The sequence below is a fragment of the Equus przewalskii genome, chromosome 1 (genome assembly GCF_037783145.1).
Source record: "Equus przewalskii isolate Varuska chromosome 1, EquPr2, whole genome shotgun sequence".
Lineage (NCBI taxonomy): Eukaryota > Metazoa > Chordata > Mammalia > Perissodactyla > Equidae > Equus > Equus przewalskii.
In genome coordinates this window covers 178,179,869-178,194,125 of record NC_091831.1, presented here as the reverse complement: position 1 = coordinate 178,194,125, position 14,257 = coordinate 178,179,869, and the positions used below count along the sequence as shown (strand labels likewise).

The 14,257-nt window shown below is 37.7% G+C and overlaps 1 pseudogene; it reads right to left on the bottom strand.

Moving 5' to 3' along the window:
* Positions 1-7,029: 7,029 nt before the first annotated feature.
* LOC139084840 (mitochondrial transcription rescue factor 1-like) lies at positions 7,030-8,764 on the bottom strand (annotated as a pseudogene).
* Positions 8,765-14,257: the final 5,493 nt, after the last annotated feature.

The following is a 14,257-nucleotide window of genomic DNA, read 5'->3' as shown; positions in this document are numbered from 1 at the left end:
AGGCTGCTGAGCTAACAGAGTCTGCAAGGTTACATCTTCCTCACATGAAATTGAAATTGGTCTTCAGGGCCCCATGTGGACTCATAAATGGTATAGAATGAATATCTAAACTTAAGCCATTATCTAGCATTAACTTCAAAGAATAAAGGATATGTGTTCTTATGTGAGGGGGATTAGCAATATGAGTTTTCCCCAGGGGAGGAATACTTCTATTTCCCCCTTGCAAAGAAAAACATTTCTATGACCCTCTTTCTCTATTTTTGAAAAAGTAGTTCAACTGTGTCTTGCTGGAGAGGATCAGCAGAGTGAAACTCTCGACATGGAGTGGCCCTTTGCAGCCCTTAAGGATGTGACTCCATCAGCCACCAAGTTTGATTAAAGTGAAACATCAAATGGATTTCGGTAAGGTAAATGTTAAAACATTTTTCATAGAAAAATGAAATAAGAGGAAAATTGTGTATAGTGCATTATAAATTTTCCATCATGTATGTGATAGAATTATATCACAGACTTTTTCTCCCATCACAGAATTTTTTTTTTCTTATTAAGCATCAGTTTATAGGCAAGTACATTTGGACCTAAGCAAATATTTCTCACTCTTCTGGCTCATCCCTCTGGGATGTGCTGTGCTGTATATAAAGGGGCCTGTGCCAGGAGCTGCATGGAATCATTCTCCATCTGCTGCCCCGCGGCTCTGCTCCAAGTGGAACTTTCTTTATTACCTTTAGCCCTCTGCCAGTATTAGCACCTGGATGTGGTTTAATGTCAGCCACTCAGCTGTATTTCAGGCAGAAACCTGACAAGAGGGAAAAATGTATTGCAGGAAGTGCAGAGTATTTCCCTTTTTTCACGCTCAGGAAGGTGGTAACTAAAAGCTTTACTTGCTGAGAATTTGACCTCCAATATAAACACAGGATTTCTGTAGTTCTTGTCCATGTAATAGGCACCCTCTAGAACAAAATCTCCTCATTATCTGGCATTTACGGGATATCGCTCAGCTCTCTGCAGTCGATGGTTGAACGATCCAATGGCTCCCCAGGGCTTGCTTGCAGATTTGACTGGGGTCAGTCCTGCCATGGACCTGGCGAGCTGAGTCAGGCTGAGCGCTCTCCTGGGCTCCATTACACGCGGCCTCGGCTTCGGGAGGTTTAACCTGCCAGTGCAGCTCCCTCCAGGACACATCATACGCATGCAGCCTTTCATTTGCTGTCGACAATTTTTTTCTCTCTGTTAGATCCACACACACCTTTAACCTAAACATCTGAGTTGATGGTCCTAAGGCGGTGTATTCATATGACTTTACATTAAGTGAGGCTTTTACATGTGGCTGCCTCTTTTTGATGAGAATTTGTAAAACAGGTGTGAGTTTCGCTCCATGATGCTTACACACATGTAATACTACTTCTCTTATTTTTATGACTCAAATTAAATTGGATAGTGAAGGCTAACAGTAAATTGTCAGCATTCTCTTTTCCATTTTGAGGTGTTAGTTTTCTATTTCTGCTGTAATAATTTACCACAAACTTAGTCATTTAAAACAAGAAATAAAATGTCATCTCACCGTTTTGTAGGTCAGATGTCCCATGCAGGTTTATGGGTCTAAAATCAGGTTGCTGACAGGGCTGCTCTCCTTTCTGGAGGCTGCTGGGAGGGTCCGTTTCCTTGCCTTTTCCAGCTTCTGGAGGCTGCTGGCAGTCTTTGGCTCATAAACATTTTCTTCCATTTTCAAGATCAATGGCAGGTTGAGTTCTTTTTCACATCCCATCACCCTGACCTCTTCTGTCTTCTACATTTAAGAAGCCTTGTGATTATACTGGACCCAGCTGGATAATCCAGGATAATCTCCTTATAAATTCAACTGATTAATAACCTTTAATTCTATCCGCAACCTTAACTCCCCTGTGCCACGTACATATTCATAGGTCCTAGGAATCTGCATAGGGGCATTTTGGGGAAGGGTATATGGATCTCACTCAGACTAGAAGGGTTTAGTATTTAGGTACAGCAGTTGCTGGTATTAACCAGCATTGCTTCTGCCATTTGAGAATGTTTTCCATCTGTTGGACTCTGTGCTCTCCACTTACTCCCTCACAGACGTGCCCACGTACCCACGGTCATTGGGCTTTAGGACCTGCTTCAGCGTGCGTGCACACATCTTCTCCCTGTGTGAGAGGCCCCGCCTTTGGGGCACTTTGTGCTAGTGTCTCAGTTCCTACCAAGGGCAGAATCATGGGAGGCTCATCCTAGTCTTGGAATTGTCTGGTCCTCTAGTGTCCATTCTAAGGAATCTTCCCCGAGGGCTGACCACTCCTCCTCTTCCAGTCAAGTTCCCGGCCTCTCTTCTCCTTCCCCTGTCCTGCTAACGTCAGCTTAATTCTTCAACAGAGTTAATCTTAAAACTCAAAGACCAAATGTGGTGTTGGGTGTGTCCTCCATGGTCCCTTAACCCAGGGTGGTTAGAAGCACTTGGCTTTAGAACAACAAGACAGTTGTTGTTCTGGGAAGGAAGACATCTGAAAGGAAGATTTCCAATATTTCTTTCCTTGAGTTTCCTCTTCTTTTCTTACTTTCCATTTTTCTCCTTTCTTCTGATGCCTTTCAAAATTTCTTGCCCTTGACTGTTTTCTACTATGTATGGAAGAGGAGGAGAAATCCTAGAATAGATGATTTATTTCTATTGCCTTTATTCTTATATCATATTCATGACATGCATGCTTCTGAAACTAAGTCTGCACCTGCACATGCTAGTTCTTTTCTCTGGGACTGAATATTTTATTTATTGCAGGGAATAGTGGAGGCATAAAGGATGCTTTGAAGGGCCAGCCTGGTGGCATAGTGGTTGGGTTTGCGTGCTCCTCTTCGGCAGCCCCAGGTTTGCGGGTTCGGATCCCGGGCATGGACCTACATACCACTTGTCAAGCCGTGCTGTGGAGACATCCCATGTAAAACAGAGGAAGACTGGCACAGATGTTAGTTTCGTGACCATCTTCCTTGAGCAAAAAGAAGATTAGCAACAGATGTTAGCTCAGGGCCAATCTTCCTCACACACACACAAAGATGCTTTGTTTGTTGTAGTAAACAGAGTGAAAAATTAAAGTGAAAAGTTACCAGGTATACACATAGAAAAGGTGTATTGTAATACAGCAGTAGACAAAGTAAGAGCAGAAAATCTTTGAGGGGTATGATAATAAAGCTAAACCACAAGTGAGATGGTAAAGTCAAGATAGAGTGATCAATAAGAATGGCATTGAAAATGCTAAGGAAAAAAAGAAAAGAAGAGGGAAGAAGCCAAGAAGGACAGAGAGATAGAAGATAAAAGGAGGGAGAAAGAGAGAGAAAAGAAAGAAGAAAGGAAAGAGGTGAAAGGAAAAGAGAAATGTACTAAAGTCAAATATTTTCCGAAGAATATGTTTGCCTTTAAAAGGGACACATATTTTTTTAAATAATGAAATAAATTCCTTGTGCCATCAAATATTACTGACATGACCGCATTCCAGAATAAGCTTAAGAAGTAATACCAAGCAGGAAACTGACAAAATGAAGAAAAGTAGTGGCATTCAGATGAAATCGATTAGCACGTTATTTAGTGCACAGCCCGGGCAATCACTACACCACACAGCACAGGGAAATCCATTGTGCAGCCACTGCACTACATATAAATTTAAAACTGGGCTGAGATTCGATTTTGTGATACCAAAGATGCTTTTAGCAGTGATTTGCTTTAGCAGTATTGCCTGAGGATACTATATTTTAAATACGATAATTACTCTGCAAAATTGAGAGCAATAACCAAATTATTTTTCTTGTCTTGCCTTTTTCCTTTCTTAGTGATCTGTAATTGTTTTTGCAGTGGTTCAACCTGAAATATTAGACCATATAATGAAAAAGGTCTTGATGTTTTCATTGCTTCCCGCCATCAAAGTAGCCTAGTGACCTCGCTTCCTGTCTCCTGGGTACCTTCCCAAACCTCTTGAATTAAACCCTTTTTAAGTCACTTAAAAATCATGACCTTGTTCTCTGAAAATCCTGTTAGTTTAAGTACTATGCCACTTGCAAAAAGCAAAAATTGTTGAAAGCACTTGAAATTTTTTCTTTTATTCTATACATAGTGAAAATAAATTTTAAAGTCTGTAATTATAGGACATTACAAACAGTATCTCTCAATCTAAGCAAAAATATAATAGTCTGCTAAATGTCTACCTTTTTATTTTCTCTACAGAGGAGCAACTTAGCCTTTCATTGCTGTATACCCAAAGCTCCTAGAAGATTACCTGGCACATAATATGCTGTCAAAAAATAACTTTTTGGTTGTGTGAATATGTAATATTTCATAGTGGCTCCAAGTTAATAAATCAATGGCATATATTTCCCTTTATCTACATGTAAAAATCATGGGGGAAAGATGAGGAGTTTATGTCTCACTAATTCAATTAGATTCACTCTCAGCTTTACTTATTTTTTATTGTAAACAAGTTCAGTTATAAGTCCTGGAAAGTTACAGATTGAATATGTTATAACACAATTTCTGAAATTCTGAAAGGGAAGCCTTCCACATTTGAGTGTGCTGTGAACAGAGGACTAGTCCAAAAGAGCGAACGCCCCTCAGAGCCACCAGTTTACAGGGCAGATGTGAACAGACATCTGGGAGCAATGATTTTGTATGCAGGAAATCCGATGTGGACCCACACTCTCTGGGCAGGGTCTGTCTCACAGTCAAGGCGAAATCTTCAGCTCCAGGACCTAATGGGGTTTCCCCTCTTCCGTTCCTCAGTTCCGAGGCTCCAAGGATCTAATGGTGAATAAGCCACAGTCCTCGGTCTGGAGTAGCGGAAGGTAAAGTGGAGAATAGAGAAAAGAAAGCACATGGACAGTTGTGTTGAGCATGTGTGTTGAGCTGGAGTGGATGTAAAGACACAATTTTGAGGAGCACTGACAAAGGGCACCAGCTTTTATAGACGTCGATTTCCTTGGCCAGTGAAACAAGGCAGCAAATCTGTTTCACTCTGAAAGGCTAAGGCAGAATGCTGTGTTTCCAAAATCAAACATTACACCTTTATGTGTAAATACTGGACAGAAATTCAGTTTTTCTGGCTTCCATCACACCTTCCCATCAGGCAGGGTGATTGGAAATGATTAGAGATAGTAAAACATTGTACATGACTTCTGTCATTGTGTTTACCACTTCTAAAATTTTGTTTCCTGAAAATTCCCCATGCAATTTAGATCAATTACCCTTATCATCAAAAAACAAATCTTTTTTTGTTTGTCCTTCTTTTTAATCTGAAAAGTCATGATAATAAAAATGAATTTCCTGAAGTTAGATTTCTCTTCTAGTTCCTATCTTCTTTTACCATAAAACATGCCTCTTTTCTGCTCTCACCTTATTTCTTCTCACCTTTTTCCTGTGCACATGCGCTTTCTGACATCTGCAGCCTGATTCTTCTGTGCACTTCTCTGTCATACCCTAATTCCCTCTGACATACCATTACTTGCCACTCACGTTGTCTCAGAGAGACGTTATCTTTTTAACTAGCCTGTCTCTTATGGTTCCCACCTTCTCCATGTTCCTTCTCTGTTGCTGCATACCTATCCTCACTTATTATCTGCCTCTCTTACGTATTCCCAGGCTAATGTCTCAATCTTCAAGGCCAAATACGCTCACGCTCAAAAAGTCAGCAGTGCCAATGCACCACACCCAAGTGCACAGCTACCTCACCAAGTAGGGACCTAGAAACACTCAATGAATCTCAACATTGATCCCCTGTCTCTAACATAAATGCGTACACACGCACACACACACGCACACACACATGAACACACCCCACTCAGTGCTGCTTATCTCTATTGTTGTCTCCAGGATCAACGTCTCTCAGTTATTTCAGGAAGGAAAGGAACAATGCTGGGACCCCCATTAGTTTGTGAGCCAAATATCCTTGGAGAGAAGTTGAGTGAATACAATGCCTATGTGATAATGGAATCAAGGGCTCAGGGGAAGTGGAACAGAAAGTGTCTATGCATATATTTTATATCACTATTTCTTTTAAAAAGTCAAGAGGGTACCATCAAACTTTATCTGGAATTATTCTTATTCAAGAGAGATTACAAGAAATTTTTTGCAGGCAAAAGTTCAAAGTGCAATCTGTAATTTACAACAAATTAACACATATTTCCACACCTCAGGACAAATGTTAAAGTAATATAGTCATTGGTATTTTTGCGTTAGGGAATATGGTGCTTTTTATCATGTTTCCTTATAAATAAAATGTTTGGGAGAAAATGCATATTTCACCATGTTCTACATGGGCCACAAAATTGGCTGTAAGAAAAAGCGAGGCAGGAGCTCGGTGCACCCCATTCAGCCGACTGACATGATGAAAGTGAAACCGCATGAGTCTAAAGGAAAAGAGAGTTGTCTAAACCCAAATTACATAAATTGAAACAAAAACTGATCTTTCTGGTTCATACTTGAAATATCTGAGCAGAAACTCTTTAAATTTTTTCTAATTTTCAAAAATTTTGAGTTAAGTATTATACCAAGGTGTATACTACACATCAAACACACACTACCAACATCAAACTCAGATTACCAAAAGCATCTTATCTTGTTCAAAAATAGCTCAGAAGTATAATCAAACAGATTTTGTATCTTCAGGCCTGAAAATGCATTAGATCTCTTCATGTATATTTTCCAATATATGTAATTGGAATTCTTTGTCTTGCCTTTCATTGATACAAATGATAGTTTTTTCTAAGTAGGACTTTTGGTTGGCCCACGTGCTGAAGACATTACATGCAATATTTTATTAAAAATGTATTATATTGCACATATCTGGAATTAATAAAGCTGCATTGTTTTAAACTATTTTACATGTAGATGCTACAGTTATATTTCAATATCTCTGAATTATAGGGTTTTCCCTCTATTAAAAATTTCTTTACTTAAATTATGTTCTGACTTTTGAAAATTACATCGTCATTTCTAGGTACAAATACATTTTTCAAACACTTTCTTTTTCAGGATAATCCTTATCACTCTGTTCCTGCTTCTTTGTCTTCTCCGGTGAGAAGATCCAGCGTAGCTCCCGTTTTTGCCCTTTTGCTTTTCTTCCATAGTTTTGCCGGTTCAGCCTGAGTTCGTCTCTGTAGAATGCATCTTCCGCTCTGCCTCTCACCTTGTAGCATTTGTGAAATCAGGTGCATTTTACACTTGCTATAGCCATCTAATATAGTGATTCCTTTTCTCCTTAAGAAGCTGTGATTGAATCCATGGTTCATCTTATATTACTGGGTCTTAGAATCAAGAAAATATGATACATGGGGTTTGTAGGCAGTCGCTTGACTTTTTTGGGAATTGCTTTTCTCGTTTTCTCCCAACATCTAGGCCCGTCTTCAGGGCAACATCCCACAGGAAAGGCTGCACTGCTGTTCCACGTCTTCATATCTCCGCCTACGCTGGGTGGTACTGCGTCTCCTCTTCCTGCTCGCTCGTCTCCTTTCGATCACTCTTCATCAGAGTCCTCTTCATCTTCTCCCTCTTGCAGAATCCTTTTAGTGGATAATTTTAGAGCTTATAGTACTTTTGAGTCTTCTGGAAAATGGAAAAATATATTCTGGAGATATTAAAAGCCCTAGGAGGTTCAACAAGAAAATATTATAGCGTTTTATAATTTGATGCAATTAACATGATAGTAGAAAAATGTAAGTGTGGATTCCAGGCGGCACAGAGTGTGTGGGAAGGAAGTGTCCCTCAGAGCACTCCCCAGAGTCCGATCCAGAGTCTGGCTTTCTTAAAACCAGGCAGCCTGACACTAGCCAAAGACAATGCATATAATAAGCTTGAGGACAGGGCCTCCTGCCCCTCCCCGCCTTCACCCCTGAGCACTGCTGACCTCAGGGCCACACCTGTCCCTCAGATACAATTTTGAAAGGTTCGGGTATATGCAAGGGAAGGAGTTGGAACTGAGAACTTTTAAAGATCTGGGGCTTTAAGAGGGCCCCAGGGTGATCATATATAGTGGTTTTCCCAGGACAGGTTCCAATTTACACCTATTATCCAAGCATAATTGTCCCTATTTTTAAAATTAATTGTATCTTCATCCACATAACAAGGGGATAGAAAAGCTGTGCTCACTGGTCCAGCAGAGCAGCACATGATCTTTTCTCTTCCTGGAGCTCAGAGAAGGAGACAGAATCCACCCAACGCCCCAACACTCTAAGTGTGCAGGTTTGGAGTGATACTGATGCTTCTCTGGGCCCCGTAATAGTAGAAAAACCCTACCACCTTCAGAGACACTTCTAGAACAGGGGGTGCCAGACACCTCCACAGAAGGGGAAAATTTTTGTTAAAGATGAGAACACACTAAAAATAATTGTCACAGGAGAGAATGATACAATGAAGGAGATTAAGCTGATGCAGAAAAAAGACAAAACAAAAAACACTAGGAACTTGAGATAATTGAAGATTCTGCAGAGACTACGGCTCTGGGAATCACCTCCTTCCCCATTCTTTCTCCCCTCTCCTTTCTAATGACAGTCACACATGCATACATGCACACACAAGCACACACACACACACACACACAATGAGTTTTAGTTGGGAAAATAGCTCTGGCAATGTGTCTATGGTTTTGAATGGGTGTGTTTGTGTATCTTCCATATGACTTCCTTGAAAGGAATGTACTTATTCTCCAGCACTTTCTTGCCTCTTCCCATAAGCCAGAACAAAGACACGGTGCTGATGAGCCAGCACTGACCCTCCAGACATGCTAACAAGAATAACGTGGTAGTCAGTGGCAGAGAGCAAGAGGAAGAAAACAGCGTCATCTGTGACAACCTTGTGGATACAGCTGCCTACGCTCCCTGCCTGACCTATTATGTGAGAAGGAAATACAGCTTTATGTTATATGAAAAGCTGTAATTGTGAGTCTCTTTTTAAAAGCAGCTCAAACTATTTCTTACCCAACAGAAATAGCATAACATAAACACAGTGAAAATAAATGAGATAAAAGAAGGAACATAAGCCAGAACAAAAGAGTAAGACACCCCTCAAAACAGATAACAAATTTGAAGAGATCCAAATAAAATAGAAAAAAAATAACAACTTGAATAGAAATAAAAATAGAAACATTACAAGGTTACCTTGTATCCATATGTATATATGAAAGAGAATGCTAGGGTCAACATTGTCTGAATAGCAATTCCAGAAGGGGAAAGAATAGATAAGAGAAAAGAGGCAATACTTTAAAGGATAACGAGTGATATTTTTCCAGGATTGAAGAAAGTGAGAATCCTCAGATTGCAAAACCCACCTCAACCCAAGAAGTCTACTCATAGACCCTGCGATAAATTTGCGGAAGTCCTCAGGAAAGGAGAAATTAATATAGGCAACTAGAATGATAGCTGACTTCAAAACAGTAATTGCAAATGCAAGAAGTTAATGAAATGACATTTCAAATAACCAAGGAAAATAATCGTCAACTTAGAATTCTACACCATCTTAAATTGTCTATTAGGATTGGAGATAAAATAGGGTTGTTTTCAAATAAGAAAGAATGACAGATTTTATGTTTAATTGTCCTGAAAATTATTTTTAAAATGTATCTTAAGTAAATAGACAATTGAACTCTAGAAGATGAAATGCAAAGCAAAAAGCAACATAAAGGAAAATAAATATAATTAACTAGTAGGTACACAGTCATATACGGATTAATTTAAACAATTAAGAAAGTGGAGCATAGACAGTGGAAAGAATGATTGGTTAAATGTTTAAGAGACTCTAAGGTTCTTACATTTGGAAGAGAATAGATACATTGATAACTTTTAAACTTTATGAATTCAGTTAGAATAATTGAGTATACCCATTGTCTCCAATTTCCCCCTTCTCTACTTTCTTACATTCGTTAAAATCATTCAGTCAACTTCACCATTCTCTGAAACTTCTCTCATCCAAGACAATGACCTCCGTGTTTCTTAATCTAATACACAATTCCCAGTCCACATCTTACTTTATGAATTGGGAACACTTGACAGAGTTAGTCACTCTCTCCTAAATGTCTCCTTTCTCATCTACTAAGACTCCGTACTCATTTATTTTTCATTCTACCTGCTATATATCCTGAGTTTTCTTTGTATATGCCCCCTCATCTCTCCAACGTCTAAATAGTGCACGGCCCCAGGGTTCAATTTTTGGATCTCTACTCTTTCCTATCTACACTAATCCCCTTGGTAATATTATCAAGTATGATGACTCTTAATAATAGTCTATATACTGATGTTTCTAAAAATATGTATTACTAGCCTGGATTCCTCTCCTCAATCTCAGAAACATATAGCCATGTATTTACTTGACATGCCCATTTCAGTATTTAATCGACATCTCAAACTTAGCATTCTTTCCTATATCAGTTAATGACAATTTTATTTTTACAGTTGCTCAGACCATAATTCTTAAAACCTGGATTATCTTTTCTCTTTTTCTCACAACCTGCTCTCAATCTCTTGGCCTCGTCTCTGCTTTACCATCAAAGTGTATCCACAATCCTATCATTTCTTAGATCTGCGCTGCTCTGGCCCTGGACCAATGGCAGATACACACACACCACTGACACGTCATATCACTAATTTCTGCCTTGTTTTTCTCTCCTTAGCACCTATCCCTCTCGTAGTAAATGATCTTTGCATTTTTTTTCTAAGAAATGGTCTGTTTTGTACTGATATTTGTTTCTGCTTTATTTACTACTGCATACTCAGCACCTATAAAGGTGCCACCAAATGCTAAGAGCTCAATAAATATTTCTGGATAATGTTATAGAATGATTGATGCATGGAGGTTTAAAGGTAAGTATTGAAAGTAGAAATACAATGCATAATTTCAAACCAATAGAGAAAAAATCCCTGCTTAAAATTAGAGGAATTTAATAGATTGAATATAAAAAATGCAAACCAGGGGCTGGTCCCGTGGCCAAGTGGTTAAGTTCGCGCACTCTGCTGCAGGCGGCCCGGTGTTTCATTGGTTCAATCCTGGGCGCGGACATGGCACTCCTCATCAAACCATGCTGAGGCAGCGTCCCACATGCCCCAACTAGAAGGACCCACAACAAAGAATATACAACTATGTACTAGGGGGCTTTGGGGAGAAACAGGAAAAAAAATAAAATCTTTAAAAAAAATGCAAACCAAAAATATGGACTAAAATCCAGACAACTTTAGTTTTTCTTGTAAAAAATATAAAAATTGCAACACAGAAGAGTTAAAATTAATAAAGTGGAAAATATTTATCAAGCAAATACAACTTAAAGAGGGATGTTGTATCATTATTGACAATAGATTCAATTAATTCTAATGGCAAGAAGCACTACAAGATATTTAAAAGATTATTAAATAATGAGAAATTAAAAATTCAAAATGTTACAATACTTAACGACCTAAACTTTAGAGCTAAAACCATAAAACTCAGAAGAAAATATAGGAGGAAAGCTCCACGACATTGGATTTGGCAATGATTACTGGATATGACACCAATAGCAGAGGTAACAAAAGAAAAAAATAGATAAATTGGACTTCATCAAAATTGAAAACTTTTGTGCATCAAAGGATACTATCAACAGAGTAAAAAAGCAGCTCACGGAATAGGAGACAATACTTGCAAATCATATATCTAATAAGGAACTCATCTCCAGAAAAGTAAAGAACTCCTAGCACACAAGAACAAAAAAGAACAACACAATTAAAAAATGGGCAAAGGATACAAACAGCCATTTCTCCACAGAGGTATACAAATAGCCAATAAGCACAAGAAAAGATGGCCAACGTCACTAATCATTAAAGAAATGCAAATCAAAAGCACACTGAGATACTACTTTATACCCCTTATGATGGCTATTATCAAAACCCAGAAAATAGCAAGTGCTGACAAGGATGTGGAGAAATTGGAACCCTTATGCATTGCTAGTAGGAATGTATAATAATAGTGCAGTTACTCTGGAAAACAATACAGTGGTTTCTCAAAAAATTAAACATATTATCAAATGATCCAGAAATTCCATTCTAGTTATATGTAAACAGCCATTGGATTTGGTGAAATGAAGAAATTTGGGATTCTGACAATAGCATGTTCAGTAATATTTTCATGGCATTGGATTTAAACATGTAAATTTATCTTTAAATTCCTGAATTTGTGCAATTCTTGGCTACCTCAGATGTTTTCATTCGATAGATAGTTTATCCAATTCCTTGGGCCCCTGATAATTTCTACACAATGCAGTGTACTTAGTTGGAGCTCAAAATTAGCTATGGAAGTGATACTCACCAGAAGAGAAAAATCAGTTTTAAAATTCATAAAAATATACTAATACAAAAGTTCTGAAATGATATGCCTCTGAAATGGAGCCTGACATTGAGTAGTCCATGTTTTTACTCACAAATCAAGTAGTCACTTTTCTCATTTTAAAATCCTGTAGGGGATTCTGGGGCAATTCTACTTTCTGCGTTTGTTCCATTGAACTGTCAGGTTATGTGACCACGCCACAGTTTTGTTTATTTCAGCTCCACAGCATAGCTCCAGCATGCTTTGTTATCTTGGTTATTCTATCACTCTTCTTTTTCAGATTTTTGTTCTAGCTATACTTGCTTGCTTATTTTTCCATAGAAATTTATCTAGTTGTAAAGATATCCTATAGTTAATTATCTTGATATTATGTTTATTTATTAGTATTAGTTAGGTGGAAATTGGTATCTTTTCAATGTTTATTTGTCCAGAACATGGTACACTTTCCCATTTACTCACATCTTCTTATAGATTTAGGAACATATAGCTATCTTTATATAGAATTCACTTAGTTCTTGTTAATATGAAGATACTTTATTTTGGGGTTCCTGTTGTAAAGGGAATCTTTCTTTTAAAATATATGTCTTTTTTATATGCAAAATTTATTGTTTTAACTAGCTAGTTTTATAAACAACCACATTACTGTTTTTTCCTATAAGTGTTTTTGTGACAATTGGGTAGCCTTGTGGAAGAGTAAATGTGGTTGGACCCATAGCTCTCATCTTATATTGGAATATACACCATATCAATCAAATATAAATGTGAAAACTAAAACCAGGAACGCACTAAGAAAATCTGTAAGAAAATTATTTTTTAATTCTTTTAAATATTATGGTGTGCAAAGTCTTTATAACTAATGAAATCCCAGAAGACATAAAAATTAATATCTTAAACTACATCAACACACATTCTGAAAAGCAAAAGCTATTGCAAGTAAATATGAATGACTATAGGAGAATAGATTTTGAAATTTATATCACAGAAAAAAGGCCAGTTTTCTCAATCCATAAAGCATTTCTTCAAGTAAATAAAGATTAAAAAATATAACCACCAAAGATGACCACATCAAAGAATATTAATAAAGAATTCACAGAAAATATTATAAATATGATAAGACACTCAATATCACTTTAATTTAAGAAAATGCATATCAAAATTTCATTGAAATATCATGTTTTAACTTATCAGATTGGCAGGGATCAAGAAGTTTGATAACACTCCTCTTTGTTGAGTTTGTGGGAGAAAAGTCACTCTCAAATGTCATTGGTGGGAGTATAAATTAATATTATTTCTTTGTAGGACATTTTGGAAAATCAACTCAAATTATAACTGTGCATTTCTTTAATCAGAGCTTCTACTTCTTGGAATTTTTATGCAGTCACCTGCCACACAATGACATTTCAGTTGACAGTCCACATATCTGACGGCGCTCCTGTAAGGTTAGTGCCATCTAGCCTAAGTGTGTAGTAGGCTATACCATCTCGGCTTGTGTAAGTGGACTCTATCATACTTTTTTTTGTTGTTGGCACAACAACAAAATCACCTAACAATGCATGTCTCAGAACATATCCTCATTGTTAAGCAACACAAGACTATATTCTCTATTCATTATAACATTGTTTGTAACACCTGAAGATTGAAAACAGCATAAACGTGTCCCAGTAGGGGTTTAGTTAAAGAACTTAGAGACCAAAAGTATAACATAATGTTATGCAACATGAGAAAGAGTTTTATATATTTGTTGGACATTATCCCCAATATGTATCTTTATATATTGCAGAAGACAGTGTACGCTATGCCACCACATCTGCAAAAAGAGGGGAAATGATATCTTTGAAGTCAGATTTATTTGTGTTGTCTTTACCTGTTAGATCTTTGAAAGCACAAGTATGAAGATTTCCTACTTAACCATAAGTTGTTTATTTTGAAGAG